Below are 17,880 nucleotides of genomic sequence, written 5' to 3'. Positions count from 1 at the left end.
ACTGCCTGGCAACCCAAGGGCTGAGGGGCATGGTCACCTTGACGCCTCCTCGTACCGTTCATGGAACCAACGCTGGAACATGTCTCTGATGAACTCGATCAAAACAGTGATTGGCATTTGTCTTGCATGCTTCAAGCATGAGTTAACACATTCGGCAATGTTGGATGTCATCATTTGGTATCGCCTTGCCGGTGAACATGCACGTGCCCATTTCTCAGGCCCTATTCTCATAAGGTTCGCGTTTGTTCCAAGGTGAATCCGCTGTATCTGGTTCATATGTCTATTGAAATTGGCCACCTTATAGTAATCTCGAGCAAAGGTGAAAAGCATACAAACATCATCGCGCTTGAACTTGTTTTTAAAGTTTTTTTTCAAGTGGTAACCGCATAAACCATGGTGCACTTCTGCGTATGCATTTTGGATTGCTTTCTTAATGCCCAGATGCTGATCAGAAATGAACATAGTGTTTTCAGGACAACCAACTGCATCACTTAACTTGCTAAGAAACCACATCCATGAGTCTTCATCCTCAACATGGCCGATGCCAAAAGCAACTGGATATACACACTCGCTCGCCCTTTTAGATGTGTAGCATCAATTGCAACTGTAGGAAGCATTACATCCCTAAACGCCCGAATACAAGCCCCGTATGACCAGAAACAATATTTGAATCTTTCTTCCTTATCAGTTGCCACTGCAGTCACTGTGCCAGGATTTTCTTGTTCCAACATATAAAAATACGATGGTAGTAGTTGAAATGACTCCTCTGGTGGACCGAAAACAAGCTTCTCCGCATACTCCTTCACTTGCCAAGCCTTACCATACAAGCATTCTAATCCCCACTAAACCCTCATCTCACAAATTATGTCCTTAGGTCTCAATTTTACTCCATTAGGCTGAATCTTGTGTGACATAAGTTCACCAATCATCTTCGCACTTGTAGTTGAAAACCGCCCTTGCAAACCATCAAAGGTATAGGTCTGTACTTTATGGAATGTTCGAACTTGCCAATATTCTCCTCTATTAGGTAACTTCGTTGCACGAACACTAAACTTGCATGCCTTGTCCTTATAACTAACCTTATAACGAACTTTACATGACCTCTTTACTCTAATCGTAAACTTCTCTTTTATAACCAACATGTTCAAAGCTCATTTCAACTTGGCCTTCGATGAAAACATTCTTCCTTTGTATAAGTGATCTTCGGTACATGTCGACTCCTCAGTGGTAATTGTTTGGAAGGAGACCTTTCTGCACCTGCAATTACCCATGTACGAGATATCCCTGCATTTCCCCTTTCCTGATCACTGTCATCGAGCAATCTATCAAGGGAACAAATCCAGTTCTCATCAGCGATGGGGTTATTGTATATGGGGTCATCACACTGAACATCTCTTACATCAACACCTCCAATAGGTTCCGCTTTGCCTTCAACATTATTGCAAATTGGAATGTCACTATCATAAAGGCAGTCATTGTTTAAACTGTCATCTTGCGATTGTTCAAGCCCATCATCTGAAGTGTCATCAAATCTATCTTCACCAGTAGTGAACAAATCCTCATTTCCCTCATCAAATGTAGTACTATCCTCCGGCGTCGTAGTGTCACCCTCCAACCTCACATTGTTGTCCTCAACTGTCGTATTCTCATTTGACAATGGCATTACACACTCTACAGTTTCACCCGATCGTTGCATTTGTTCAAGAGAATGAAGAAATTGGTTTGATGCACATCTTGATTGGAATTGTGCAGCCAACTATTCTATGAATGTCGTCTGTCTACCAAGCTACACAAACTCTTGTGCATACCTCAATTGCCATTGTTGTGGGTTATGGAACGAATGCTTTGGTATTTGTGAAGCCTTGTAAATCTCATTTTGATTGAGCTGATTACCATATTGTCCAACTTCCTCATGTGACATAACATTTGTTTGGCATCCCTTAATGCTGACATACATAGTCGGAACATTCCTCTGTTCTAGCAAAATTAATGCAACATCTTCATCGTCATTGATAATTGGCCGTGATAGCTCTGCCGATGTACTGATCAATGCATGTAACTCAATCTCGTCAATTTTTGAGTTTACCTCAACAACATCTTCAACCAGCTTCATCAATCCCACAATCGACAAATCACTCCTAACCCCCTGCATTCGTGACTCACCACCCTTGTAAATGCCATCCACCCACTGACCACCGTGTCTTAGCACAAGTCGCACAATTGAAACCCCATTGAAATTTTGAAAAAAAAAATTTTCTCAATCATTTTACACAATACATGCCGTGATCAAAAATTTGTCAGTCGTGTTGTTACACGCCATGCATATAATGTAAAATGTTGTAACACGCCATGCATATCAAGTCAAATGTTGTGACACGCCAATCACTGTAATTACTGACTCGTTACACCAACAACAGTGACACGTTAAAAACCCAAAAAACTAGTTAACCCACGACACGTCAGTAACAGCCGTGACACGTCAAAAACCCATAAATTCAGTTAACCCACGACACGCCAGTAACAGCGGTGACACGCCAAAAACCCATAAAACTAGTTAACCCACAACATGCCAGGAACAACCGTGAGATGCTAAAATAACTCTTAACACATGTTTTTGGCATGTAACAACTCTGGGCAATGTTTTGAATCCTTCTTCTAATTTACATCAAATGTTTCAGAAATTTAAGTGTGTTGCAGAAATAAACCCAATAACAAGTATTTTGATGTCATCTCTGCTATAGGGTTTGTTAATCTACGATAATATGGCCAGATGTCGAGAGATAGACCATAGCCCGATGACAATGGTGCTCAACAGAGAGTTGACAAAGCTCATACAGTTCATAGATCTGAGAAAGCTGACAACGATGGTGCTCAACTGACACTTGCCAGAGTTAAGACAATTCAGAGAGTTTAGAGAGAATGATGACCCAGCCCAAACAGCTGGGAGCATTTATTTTTATTTTTTTCTATTTTCTCTTTAGCGGGAGGCAGATACCTCAACAGTTGAGCATCTATTTGAAACGATGATTTTAAGGGCATTTTGGTCTACTCATGCTTATTTCTGGCTAGAAACAGATAACTTTATATGGGTGATTATTTCTGAAATCAGCTTATCACGAGGTCCTTTTCTCACAATTTCCTCTAGATTTTATCATACCTTGTGATGAATGCTTTGGAAAATAATTTTGAGACGAGTTTTTAAAGACATAACACAATTACAAAATGGTTTTACAAACCGAGAGCATCGAGAGTAAGTCGGATGTCACATCAATTAAGTGTGAAGTGTGACCCTCATGCACAAGTGAGCTCTAGCTACAGAACCACTAGGTCACCGACAGACGATTAGGCGTTGTTGGGGCCACGACCTGTGATATATGTATGTGTGGCTAGGCCACCAGATGATTATGTGATTGCGACCACTTGATTCTCCGATGTCAGCCAACATTGTGAGACTGCCATGGCACATGGGAATCCGATGGAAGCAATGCTCCCAGATGTTATTACGTGGTAGTGGGACCACGGGTTTATTTTCATTCCCTACTCGAGAGTGGCATCACTTTGCATGGTGAAAGTGAAATTTAACGATTTTTCTACAACTCTCTTATTTTTGCGGTGAAATGAATTTTAACTCCTTGAGTGCGAGGTGATTTGTGATTTACGTATGAGTTTGATTAACATTCAATTTTAAGGGAGCTTGCAGAATACATTGATTTGATTTAAGAAAAATGTCAATTGATTTTCACGACGGAATTTTCTTTATGTAAAATTGTTTTAATTCAATATTTTAAATGATTGACTTGAATAAGGTTATTGATCTGTTTTGTAGCGAAAATTTTTATCTACCTTGGTTGATTTACAATTGAAGTAGTACAATGTGTAAGAAATCCTTGGTATTTCACATAAGGCACAAACTTCTGTTTGAAATAAATTGTTTTTATAATCTTGCATTTTAATATTCAACTGATCTGCTATTTGCTTGTTTCCCCTCTACGCCCTATTCACAGAGTCGATGATCACTGAGTCTGTGAGACTCACACCCCTCTTTTTCCCCTTTTTGCAAATAGAGATCGGTCTAATGTGTAATCATCAGCGCGTAGAGTCCATTGTAAATAGGTAAAGGCATCTCATAGCATTTTATCCCGAGTCGCTCCGCTGTTATAGGTTGAGTTGTAGTACTTGGTTTTACTATGTAAACAAATATTAGTTTTGATATAAACAAAAATTTGAGATTTTTGAACTCAATGTATTTAATTGTGATATCATGACTTAAAGTCAAATTTTAATGGTTATGCTTGTTGTTGAATTCACATTATGAATATATATGGTTCAAACATTAATATGGTTTAGTAAAAGTGTACAATGAGTTATTGAGCAATTTCATTAAGGCTTGTTTAGGACTTGATGGGATATTCCGGAGGTCTCAGACGCCGGTAGCAACCGAGGAAGGGTCATTACAGCATAAGCCGATTCTGACCCAGCCATGTGCTAGTGGGAGCTCATATGAGCTGATGATGATGGGAGGGTGTGCATGATGGTTGATATATATATTTATATATATATATACATATATAGATATGTGTATTATAGAAAGTTCATGAGTATGGTATATGGTTTTGCACATGTGAATCTTGCATGTTGAACTTTGGGAATTTTTATGCCTTTCATGTTGATTTTTGTCATTTTAGTAGGATGGCTTTTCCTTGAAAGAAATGAAACCTTTTTTTCTTGCTGTTTTGTTTCTCGCTGCAACAAGAAACTCTCGGGTTTGGAGGGGTAACGCTAGTCGAAATCTCGCTGCACCGAGTCGTTACTGTAGTATTTCGCTACAACAAAAATGATTCTCGCTGCAAAGAAAAACTTTTTGTTTTATGGCTGAAATTTCACTGTAACGAGAATCATTCTCGCTGCAGCGAAAAACTTTATGTTTTGCTCCTTATTTTTGTTCAATTGCTGTCTTATTTTCCACTTCTTTGGTACCATAGTTGAGCATGGACTTCTAACATTAAGAAATTAATTAATTAAGTTTGATATGAAGAGGTTTGGTGAGAAACCCTCGGCCAATTACGAAACCCTCCTCGACTAACCCTCGTTTGGGGAGAATGCCTTCCCGCTACAACAAAGACCCGTCATTTACTTGACGTAATTTGCATAAAGGCTATTAAGGTTTTCACTCTTCAAATCATTTGTTGAGCATGGACTTTTTTATCAAGTGATTTACTCATTTAGGGTTTACATGAGGGGTTTTGATAAGAGCTAAACTAATTCAACCACTTCTTAGCCATTTCAAAAAAATAAAAAAAGAAAAATAGTTTTCTTTGTCTTACAGAAATAAAATTCGGCACAAACTTTGGTCTTTTTGTTTTAGAGACAAAACTTGCTAGCACAATAAAAATCCTACCTTTGAGAAGGTCTTATTCGGTCATTTTGTTGATTATTGTTAGAGGCCAAACACTTGAGTGGCTAAAGATTTGACAAATCCTAAAGGTTAATAAGGAAAGATTTCTATGAGACCTTGATCTTTATAGACTCGTGACTAGGTGTAGACGCGATAATACGAGCTAGGGGTAATTTCATCATTTCCTTAGTGAACCCCTAGAAGTAGACTTTCAAACAATGTTGAGGCCTGAGTAGGCCTAAGGCATAGATGAATGATGAAAATAAGGGTAAAATGACGAAAGAAATAAAAATAATGATGATTTTCAATGTAGGGGCAAAATGGTCATTTTTCATCTCGAGGTCAAAATTTTTAAGTTTTTGTGAACCCAAGTATTTCTAGACTATTATGGACCTTGTCCTAATGTAAAAAGAGTACAAAGATAGCATAAAGGATTGGAGGAGAACAAGCTAAGTTGTCAAGGGTATTTTTGTAATTTAAGTGGAGTTGGATAAACTTGATCTACAAATATCATCTTCTAGCAGTTTCTTCTCACATTTCCAGTAGCTTCTTCTTCTTCTTTCTTCTTCCCTCTCACGTTTCTTCATCCTCCATGGGAGTTCTCTTCAAACTTCCATAACTCTCTCAAGCTAGCTCCACTTTTCATGATTTTGTGTACCCTTTCATAGAACCTTGTGCTCTTTCACTCTTTCACTTTGAAACCCTTGAAAAGTCTTACTTTCATATTCTCTCTCACTAGCTAGGTGTTTTAGAGAAAGAAAAAGGGAACTTCTACAATAGCTTGGAAGAATTTTGAGAAGGAATTTCATTATAATCCACCAATGTGAGTGATGAATTAAGAGTGATTTTAAGTTGTTGATAATGGCTACAAATTGAAGAAATGAGTTGTGTTATTGCTAAAGTTGTTTATCTATTTTTAGTGTTACTAGAGAGAGAAACTAAATAGCCAATCAAATGGTAATTAGAAGGTAGGTAGGAAGGGCTTTTGAAATTTGATTTGGGAATTAGCTTTTGGAGCAATATTAATGTAAATTGGATTGGCTGTGATGTTTTTGGTGTGTGATAGGTTCTAACAAGGCCCTCAACCCTAATTGGACCATTAAGGAAATTAGAGTCGACTAAAGGTTCAACAAATACCGGTGAATGAACTTGCATTAAAAAGGGTTTGGGGTATGTATACAAGTATGTTTGATTGAATCCTTAAAACGTTTTATTTGTTTTATCTTCAAAACTCGCACGGGAACAAGCCCTTATGAAATGTTTTTATGTTATGAAATGGATAGTGTGATGAATCTATATGTGTCTGTGTAATGTTGCTATATATATATACTATGTCATAAATGTTACCATTGTGTGACAAATGAAACCGTGCATGTGCGGGGTGAATGTTCACTTGCCGGTGATGACGAAGGTGAAGGAGATGGATAGTGATAGTGCCCGTGTGCACGATATGGGCGGATGCACACGATGGCACTAACTGTGCACGATGTGGGGGGATGCACACAATGACTCCGGCTATGTGCACGATGTGGGAGGATACACATGAGTTGGGTGAGACGATGGTGGTATTGGTGTTTATCTGTGTATATATGTATATATATGCTTATGAAATAAAAGTTCATGAATATGATATATGGTTGTAATGCATGTGAAAATTTAGCATGTTGAACTTTGGGAATTTCTAAATGTTTCACGTTGATTTTGTCATTTCAGTAGAATGGCTTTCTTCTTGAGAAAATGGAAACTTTTCTTTGATGCCCTGTCTCTCGTTGCAGTGAAAATGATTCCTGCTGCAGCGAGAAACTCTCAAGTTTGAGGGGTTTATTAACCTGGTTCTCGCTACAGCGAGAAATTCGCTGGAGCTTCTTGCAAAAGAGAGAAACTTTTTGTTTTGGCCGCTTGAATCTCACTACAGTGAGAAAGAATCTCGCTACAGCGAGAAACTTTCTGTCTGGTATGCTATCTTGGTGGTTTTTGCCATATTTTTCCATTTCATTTACACCATAGTTGATCATGGACTCCCAACATTTAGGGGTTTATTTAATTAAGTTTGAAATGAAGATGTGAAGCCTGACTCTACAATAAGTTTATTATGCCATTCTTATATAAGAATGCACGTTTGCTTACTTGGGTACCTCGAAAATCGTTAAAGGACAGCAATGTACCAAATGGTACAATTAAGTTGAATTAAGCCTCAAACTAGTCCAAATAGAGATTTTAAGATGAAATTGAGAAATTTAAATCCCCAGAATGACTTAAAATGGTGATTCGGAGTTCGAGGACCGATTTGGAGTCAAATTGGAATTTTCATGATCTAGGGGCAAAATGGTCATTTTGCCACTCGAGGTTAAAATTGGAATGCTGGAAGAAGTTTTTGATCAAGATTGACTATTTAGAACATAATTTGAGTTTGGGAAGTGAAGAATTTTAATTTCGACATTTTTCGAGCATAAAGGGTAAAATAGTCATTTTGCAAACCCAGGGGCAAAATTGTAATTTTACACCACCCAAAACTTGTCGAGCACATGAATTTTACCCAATATTATCATGGATAATTGAAAGATTTTATGTGGTGGAGAAAGAAAGCTTAATAGTTAAGAATTTAAAAATGGACCAATGGTAAGGTGACAAGTGTCAAGCTTTTAATTCTTTATTATTTTCCTTATAAATTAGCACAAAATCAGCCCATTTCTCATTCATATGGCCAGCCAAAGAAGAACAAAGGAAGAAAAGAAAGAACAAGAATCCTAGGTGAAAAAATTCAAGGGAAAAGTTTAAAAATTCAAGAAAACAAGTGAAAAAAAGGTAAGATTTTTCAATTAAGCTTGAGATCTTTCTTTCTTAAGCATTTTTTCTTATTTTCCATGGTTGAATCACATGATTTCATGATAGGTATCTTGCTGATCAAGCCCTAGGAGAGAGAATTTGATGATGATTTAGATAGATTTTTAAGATATATGGATGTTTTTAGTTGTTTATGGTGTTAAGTGTAAGAATTAAGCTTGAAATTCACATATTCCTCATGAGTTCATCATTGGCCGAATCATCCTTGTAGAGTGTTGATGGTGAATTTGATTTTATTTCAAGTGAATTGGTAAGGAAATGATGAATTATGGTGAGAAAATCAAGTAGGAAAAATCATAGTGTTGATGCACTCACCATGGCTGAAATTCTCAAGAAGAAATGTGAGGATAGTTTTGCTAAATTTTATGTTATTTGACTTGTGTTTGGCGATTTGCAGAATTGGGAGAAAATGGAATTAATTGGAGTTGAATTGGACATATTGGCCAATTAATCGGGTGATAGATCGAATTAGGCCAATATCGATTTTTTTTTTGTGCACAATTGAATTTGTGTAGAACACCGTGTTTAGATGATAATCCGAACGATTTGCATTCCATTTCATGCATTAGTAAAAAGCCTGAAATATATTTATAATGGTATGACACAGTATATTGAATTGTGTATCGTGTATTGTATTTAGGTGGTGAGCCTTCTAACAAGGGTAAAGACGTTGTGTCAGAGGACTGAGAATAGGAGTATTTCAAACTCCTGATATAGTGAGTAACCTTATCATCATCTTGATTATCTAAAGTGAATTTTAATTCGTTTTTTTGATTTTATGAAAAATGAGTTTAAATGGTAAATCTTTATGTTTTATAATCAAAATGTGATTAAACGAAATGATTTTATAAAATTGTCTTGAAATTGAATTATGTCTTGGAAAATGGAGTAATTGGAGACTGTTTACTGTGTTATAAATCATGGTTTGAATTGAATGGTTTATGATAATATTGGCATGAATGGTTGGATTTGGTAAATGTGCTGAAAATGTATGAACTGTTGATTTGCCTTGAGAGGCTGTGAAATAAAATAATTGCCATGTCGCTGCAGTGGATGGGTTTCGTGGACCAGCCTATTAGAGGGGCATGGTAACCTTATTATATTCATACCTCAATATGAGAGGTGCGGATGGATAACTCCTGAGGTTAACACTTTAGAGTTCACTTCACGCTAAACCACCACGTGAGGGTGAACTCAGCCAATGCCAAGGAACGACTATGTTTTCAAAATAAAAACATGATTTATGCGTACATAACTCTTTAACAGCCTTGGCGGACTCGGTTGGGATAGCCTTCGGCCAAGGTATTCCTTATAACTGAGTATGAGAATAATTTTGGCACGAGCCAAACTTTTCAGGAAATCATAAGCCTTGTTGTTTATTTTGGTGAAATGAATCTATTTTATCTTATTAAAATGAGTTCGAAATGCTGAGAATCATTTTTGTACTCATCTATTTTAGTTGTCTCCATTTACTCAGCTTTAGATATTTTAGATGATATTTGTTTACTCACTGGGATTATATAATCTCACCACCCTCCTTTCCACCCATTTCAGGCTCAGAATAGGCTGTAGATAGTTGATTTCATTGAGGGCTACCTTTGGACTTGCATCCTCAAAAATTGTAGGTTTACCGTTTTTGATACTTTTGGTCATTCGTGGGCCCATGTGTCATTGTAAATTAAATCTTATGCTTTGGTTATCTGTATTACAGTATGTATGAATTAATTTAGCTTTTACGCTACAAAAATTATTTACCGGTAACTCTATAAATATTGTTTTATAAAAAAATAAAATATTTTATTAAATATTTTTATTATATTCAAATAGGTATAGTTTCACTTTAAATGAATGTTTTAGACATCTAAAGTTATTTTTGATTATGAAATATGTGTTTTCCACTCGCATACTACATTTTTAGCTGGTTTCGAGATTTTTGAGGAAAAATGACCAAAATGCCCCTATGTGAAAAAAAATATTATTTTTCTATTGTTTTGATTTGAAAATAGTTTATAATCTCTCAAAACATGATACTTAATAACTGTTGCTCACAGGGGAGGTGCGAAAATTGATATTAAAGCCTTGCGAGGTTCCGGTTAGCATTCCGGGCAATGAATGTCCATCGGGACGTCGCGACGATTGTCACGGACTCAAAGGGAGTACCGGGTCGTGACAGAGGAAGTTTAGAGAAAAACCCTCGTCCAGCTAATAACTTGAGCCCAAATTTCACTGTAGCGAAAATTCATTCTCACTGAAGCTACGCCTTTCCACTCAGCTTTGACTTGCTTGTATATCACTGAAGCTCTCATTCTTCAAATTATTTGTTATGTATGGAATCATTATAATCAAGTGATTAACCATTTAAGGGTTTAACGAAGGGTTTTAATAAAAATGAAACTAAATTGCATTGTTTTGAAAATAAATGCATCATGATTTCTTTAAATTTTCCTTCTCGTTCGCTTATTCCCTTCTTATGTTCACTCACTGGGTTTATACTCACCGTTTTCAACTTCATGTTTTCATATCAGGACGTAGCCGGTAACTAGGTCGAGGTGTCTTCATAATTTCGTATCTTTGGTAGGTACCTTAGCATTCTGTAGCCGTTCCTTCACCTTAGTCACTTCGCTGGAAGCCCAGAGTCATTCTGTTTGTAAATATGTACATGATGTAAAGTACTAAGATGAATGCCTTAGACCGTATATGTATATTTTAATTGGTAAAGCCACCATGAGTGGTAATGATTAATGTTAGTTTGGGCCACAACAAATACAATCTTTTGATTGTTATAACTTACTATTTAAGTACCTAAGGGTCGAGACTATGAGATGTAAATGTAAGAATAGTTGACGGGATGATTAACAGGAATATATATAAATAGGCTTGCTTGGGCTTAGTGGACTATGTCCATTGAGTCCATGCACCGGTCATGGTCCGAAAATTGGGTCGTGACAATTTCGATTGCAAGATTTTCGGCCATCTTATTATCTTTTTGGGTTACTTGCTTCATCACAAGCCTTTTTTATTTAATTAGCTCTTAATTACGATATCTAAAGCAAGGTATGTAATACTTAAATTTACAAATGTTTATAATTATTTTGAAAATTACATGAAAAAACACAAACATTGATCTTGTGCGATTCGACTATTTTTTTAATTAAATGCATCTTTTATTTTTTCACTGCATTTTATTTTTCATTTATTGATTATTTTTATGTTTGAGCATTAGGTCGAATTCCAGCATACAGGTGTGCCTAACCTTATTTATCAAGTTGTATCAAAACATTTTCTAGGCATATTATTTTTAAACAAACATTTTGCTTGCCTTTCTTAACAAAACATTTTAGTGCAAGTCCACTCACCTATAAGTCACCTCAGCTACTTCAAATCCACCCGACCAAGTTCCCCTAGTTATTAGACCTTAATGCTTTAATGGAACCTACGGCAAACAAATCATACAATCAAATTCTAACGTATCTTTTCAAATTTAGAATTCACACTAGCTTTCTAACAACATTTTTTCAATCTCTTTCCAAAACTATGATGTCATCCTCCAACTTCCATACAACCCTTACCCACAAATACTTAATCTTTAGCTCATCAACTACCTCCAAATCACAATTCACAACATAATTTTACTCAATTCTAGCTTACACTTACCTTGGTAATAACTCTATTTCATAAAGTTATTTTGTTAAATTTTATGGTTTGAATGGGCTAAGTTCTTGAGATTTAATTTAGAAATTAGTTATTTTTAGTTATTTACCTTATTAAATCTTGTTGGGTCAATTAATCAAAGTTATTTTATGCTATTTTATGATAATTTCCTTTATTTTAGTTATTATTTAAGTTAGTTTGATGTTCTTATAGGTGTGTAATTGAAAAGGCTTTAATTGATGAAGAAAAGTGTATAAAAAGGTCCATGTTTCTTCTTCATATGTTCTAGTATTTTGAGCATAACTTTCATTCTCGAAGTCAAATTCATGTACGGCTTAAGCCATTAGAAAGTTAGGAGACAGGGCTACAATAATTATGTTGACAATTTTGCCCAGTTCAGCATAGAAGAAGGATAAAATCATGTCAAAAGTTGAAGTAATGCAGTAGAGCACATGTGGCAAGAGAAAATGTTAGGCACCATAGCCATGAATCAATGGGCACCACGGTGCCATGAAGAAGAGGATACATGGAGCAAGGCAGAGAGCGACGCTATAGCATTGACACGATATCCCAAGTTTTGCAACCTCTGGACTTTTATTTCGATAAAGATTTTGAGCCTTATTGAAAGACACTTTTAGAGCACTTGATAACAAAAATTAAGCTAGGTTTTCTCTAAAAAAAAAGAGCCATCAAGCAAGCAAGACAATGAAGGAAAAACTCTTGAAGAATGAAGATCGAAGATCAAAGATCTAAAAAATCTGAATTTTCTTTTCTTCTTTTGTTAAACCCCTAAGTTTTATAAGAAAGGTGGTTGGATAAATCCTTATATGAGCTTTGGATATCTATCATACTTGATTTTGTTTCTTGGTTATAGTCCCTGCCACATATTCTTTTATCCTTTGTGGCTGTCACCTTGGTTGGTTGTCATTGTAAAAGCAGAAAATTTCTAAGTTTGGAAAAGGTTAAGATATGTAATTTTTGTAGAACAATCAATTGGAAATAAAAAATAACGATAATGGTTCTCTTAAAATTTAGATAATTAAAAATGATTTTTTTCTTAATTTTTGGAAAACATTTGCTATGGTAAATAGGAGATGCAAATTTAATTTCAATCGAACTTTTCCGATTTTGTTCTTTAAATCAAAATTTTGATTTTGATTCTTTTGGATTTTGATTTTTTTTATATTTTTATTGAATACAAATTCAGGGGTGTTTGCTTATTTATATTAAATATCTTAAGTAAATGGAAAGAAAAAAGGAAAGAAGTAAAAATGAGGACATTTACTCAATGTAAATAAGCTTAGTGCCTATTAAGGACATCTAGAGTGCATTCTGGACAAAATCAATTGATAGATGTTCATCATCTATCGATAGATTGAATCCAAAAAGTCTTTTTAAGAGAATTGGAAAACATCTATCGATAGATCAGGCTTATCTATCAATAGATAGCAACCCTAAAGCTTTTTAAAAGGACTTTAAATCCTATCTCTCAATAGATGGCCAAGTCTATCGATAGATGATGTCGATTTTTGAAAAATAAAAGAGGACAAATGGGTATTTTCACACTCCATAGTATAAATATGACTTATTCTTTTATGTTTTTTCATTCCTAGCGATTTTCCATCAGTTTTCTTTCAACTCTAAGCTCTCTTAACACACTTTTACACCTAAATCACCATTCTTGGAGGATTGAAGCTTAGGTTTTGGGTTTTTCAACAAGGGTGATGTTTTTCAACTTTGAATCTTTAAATCTATGGTTTTCCAACTAAAAAAAATACTACTTTTAAGTCCAAACTTTTTGTCACGACCCAAATTCTAGGCCATGATCGGTGCATGGGCCTAATGGACGTAGTCCACTAAGCCCAAGCAAGCCTATTAATAAGACCTGTTCACCATTCCAACAAAAGTTACTAAGTTACATTTCATAACTTTGAATCAAAATAATATTAAGCATTTCCAACTCATAGTGGCATACCAATCAAAATGTACATATATTGTCTAAACATGCAAATTTAATAATTTACATCACATGTACATATTTACAATAAAATGACTCTGGGCTTCCAGTGAAGTGACTACAATGAAGGTGTAGCTACTGAATACCATTGATACTTACCAAAGATACGAATCTACAAGGACACCTCGACCTAGCTATCGACTGCCTCTTGATCTGAAAACATGAAGTTGAAAACGGTGAGCATAAACCCAGTGAGTGAATAGGAAGGGAACAAGCGAACAATAAGGAAAGTTTAAAGAAATCATTATGCATTTATTTTCAAAACAATGCAATTTAGTTTAGTTTTAATAAAACCCCTCATTAAACCCTTAATGAGTTAATCACTTGATGATAACGGTTCCATGAACAACAAAGGATTTTGAAGAGTGAAAACTTTATTAGCATTCAAGCATGTCAAGTCAAGTAAGACGACGAGTCCTTGCTGTAGCGGAAAGGTACGCTGCAGTGAGAATGAATTTTCGTTGTAGCGAAATTTGAGCTCAAATTATCAGGGAACGAGGGTTTCTCAACAAACCTCTTCATTTCAAACTTAATTAAATAAATTCCTAAATTTGGAAGTCCACACTCAACTATGGTGCCAAAGAAATGGGAAATAAGGCAACAAGGGAACAAGATAATAAGCAAGGTAGAAAGTTTCTCGCTGTAGCGAAAATGCATTCTCGCTGCAACGAGAATCAAACCAATGCAACCTTCCAAACCCGAGAGTTTTTCGCTGAATCTCGCTGCAGCGAGAACAGGACACCAATAACAAATTTTGATTCTCTCAAGGATAAGCTATTTAGCTATAAAGACAAGCTCAACTTAAACATGCTTAGAAATTTCCAAAGTTCAACATGTAAGACTTCACATGCATTACATCCATAAACCACATTCATGAGCTTTTTATAACACACACATTTACATATACATACATCATCATCATGTGTGCACTCCCTACTCGCACACTTCAACATCACCCAACATCATTCTTCAATACACGGCACATATTCATATGATATATACATACTTACCAACATAATATAAATCACATGGATTCATCCTTATACACATCTCACATTTCATAATATCAAAACATTTAATCAAGGCTTGTTCTTTGGCACACATTTGCAAAGAAAAGTTGGATAAAGTCATTCAAATATCTTGTGCAAACACATTCGCATTCCCAAAACAAGTTTGAAATGCAAGTCCACTCACCGGTATTTCGTTGAACCTTTAGTCGATTCTAACTTCCCTAATGGTCCAAATGGGACTGTGGGGCTTCGTTGGAACCTATCATCACATTAAGATCATAATTAACTCAATTCTCATAATTACAAGTTCTACAAGCTATCACCTACTAGTTTCCAAGTGCCATTAAATGGCTATCCATTTTCACTATCCTAATCACTCAAAAGTGAATTTCCAACCTCAACTACCAAAACACCCACAAGTCTAAACACTAATCATTTTCAACACTAAAAATCAATTCTAGTTCACTAGTCACCTTGGTAGCTTTGTGCTTGAAATTCTTTTCAAAAACTTTCAAGCTATTAATAAAGCTTCCTCTTTCTCTCTCTAAAACACCTAACTAGTGAGAGAGAGTATGGAAATAAGATTTTTCAAGGGTTTTAAAGAGAGAGAGTGGAAGAGCACAAGGATTTATGAAAGGGTGCACCAAAAGCATGAAAAGTGGAGCTATTTTGAGAAAGGTTATGGAGGTTCATATCAAGCTTCCATGGAGGTTGGAAGCAATGTGAAAGAGAAGAAGGAAGAAGAAGCTACTGGAAGAAAGAGATATTTATAGCCCAAGCTTATCCATTCCACTTAAATTACCAAAATTCCCTCACAAGTTAACTTGTTCTCCTTTAATCCTTTATGCAATCTTTTTTATCTTTTGACACTGAAACAAAGTCCATATTGGTCTAGAAATGATTGAGTTTGCAAAAACTTAAAAATTTTAACTAGAGGTGAAAAATGACCATTTTGCCCCTACCGTGGAAATCATCATCATTTTAACCATATTTTCATCATTCATTTATGCCTTAGGCCTACTTAGGCCTTAGTATTGTTTAAAACTTACTTTTAGGGATTTACTAAAGAAATGACAAAATTACCCCTGATCAGGGATATCGCGTTTACTTCTATCTATAAATCAATAAAGGTCAAAGTCCCACACTTTTATTTGTCTTTCAAGCTAAGGATTTGGTGATTTTTCTCATGGATTAAAGCACACCCAAGGTAAGGAAAAATGAGTTTATGAATTTCCAGCTTTAGTTAGTGAACAACAGTGGTTTTGGTCTAGAAAAGTAGTTTGAATGAACTTGGTTAGTTTTTAAAAGGTTTAGAATGGTTATTATGTGATTTATAGTTTGAGTACTGATTGTAATAATTGTCGAACACTTTAGGTGCTGTCAAAGCTCCAAGGAATTTGTTGGAGTCAAGTCTTGTTTATTGATAGCGGTCAACATTTCGAAGATGAGTGGATACACCCTTTTAAGTATATTAATACAATAAAGCTAAGCATGTTTGATTGAGTTGTTTAACTTTGCATGATTTGAATACTTGGTTTACAAAATTAAATCAAATTATTTTTATCCAAATGTTTTCAAAAAGTTTTAAAATCTAATTCTATACGTAAATATCACTATTGTGTAATAGTTTTCAATAAGGGGGGATAAGCCCTTTCACATGTTTTACTTCAAAAACTTCAATTCTGTTTTGAATAGGAAATAAAAAATGTGTATGGATTTATGGATGAGAAATAGATGTAAGTTCCCATCTTTATACTTGATGATGAGCATAATGATTTAGTATTTTTGGAGAAATACGATTCAGATAAGTTAGTACCTACATTGTTGCTATGGAAAAGTATAAGAAATGAATGCTTATGAAATACCCCATACTTTGATATGGTGATAAATAAAGTTGATCAAATGCAAATTGAGGTCAATTAAAATATTTAAAAGTGATAAAAGGCGAAAAGAGTAGTTTAGGATAAAATATTCCGCAAGTGAGAAAATAATAATAAAATAATAATAATTTTATCGAAGGAGAATTTGTGAGATAAAAGGCAATTCGGAAGTCAAGTGAGGCATAATAAGGTATTTTGGGTACCAAGGAGACAAGATAAAATTTTTAAAATAAAATAATATTTTATTAATAAAATAATATTAAAATATTAATATTTAGTCGAATATCAAAATCAGTCATTAAGAAGGATCATATGGTTGATCCAAGTGGGGGAGAAGATGACAAACCCGACTCTATAAAAATATTTGTCATGACATACATGTGATGGATAGCATGTTTGCATGCTAGGAGAGTCTTGAAAAATTTACAAAAGTCGATATTGTACCTAGAGGTACAACAAAGTTGATTTAAGCCTCGAACTAGATCAAATAGAGAATTTATGATGAAATTAAGAATTTTAAAGTCTCGGAATGGTTTAATATGGTGATTCGGAGTTCGAGGATCAATTTGGAGTCAAATTGAAATTTTCGCTATCTAGGGGCAAAATGGTCATTTGCCACCTAAGGACAAAATGGGAATTTTTAGAAACGATTTTTGGCCCCATTTGACTTATTGGAGTATGATTTGAGGTTTAGAAGTGAAAATTTTTAATTTCGGTATAATTTGGAGTATAGGGGTAAAATGGTAATTTTACCACCCTAGGGGCAAAACAGTAATTTTCCACCACCAAGACATTTTTCCAGCACATGGTCATCTCTTATCCTCATTTTGACCATTTACTAATTGTGTGGTGGAGACAAAAAGGATTAAAATTTTTAAAGTTTTAAAAACAGGCCAATGACATGATGCCCCACGTCATGCCTTTATTAATTTATTATTTTTCTTTTTAAAAGGCACAAAAATCAGCCCATCTTCCACCCCATGGCCGGCCAAACCAGCAAGAAGAGAGAGAAAACAAAAACAAAACCCTAGAGAGAGAAAATCAAAGAAAAAGTGTGAATTTTCAAGGAAATTAAGTGAAAAA

This window comes from Theobroma cacao, chromosome 10 (genome assembly GCF_000208745.1).
Source record: "Theobroma cacao cultivar B97-61/B2 chromosome 10, Criollo_cocoa_genome_V2, whole genome shotgun sequence".
Taxonomy (NCBI): Eukaryota; Viridiplantae; Streptophyta; class Magnoliopsida; order Malvales; family Malvaceae; genus Theobroma; species Theobroma cacao.
This window is presented reverse-complemented; position numbering follows the sequence as displayed.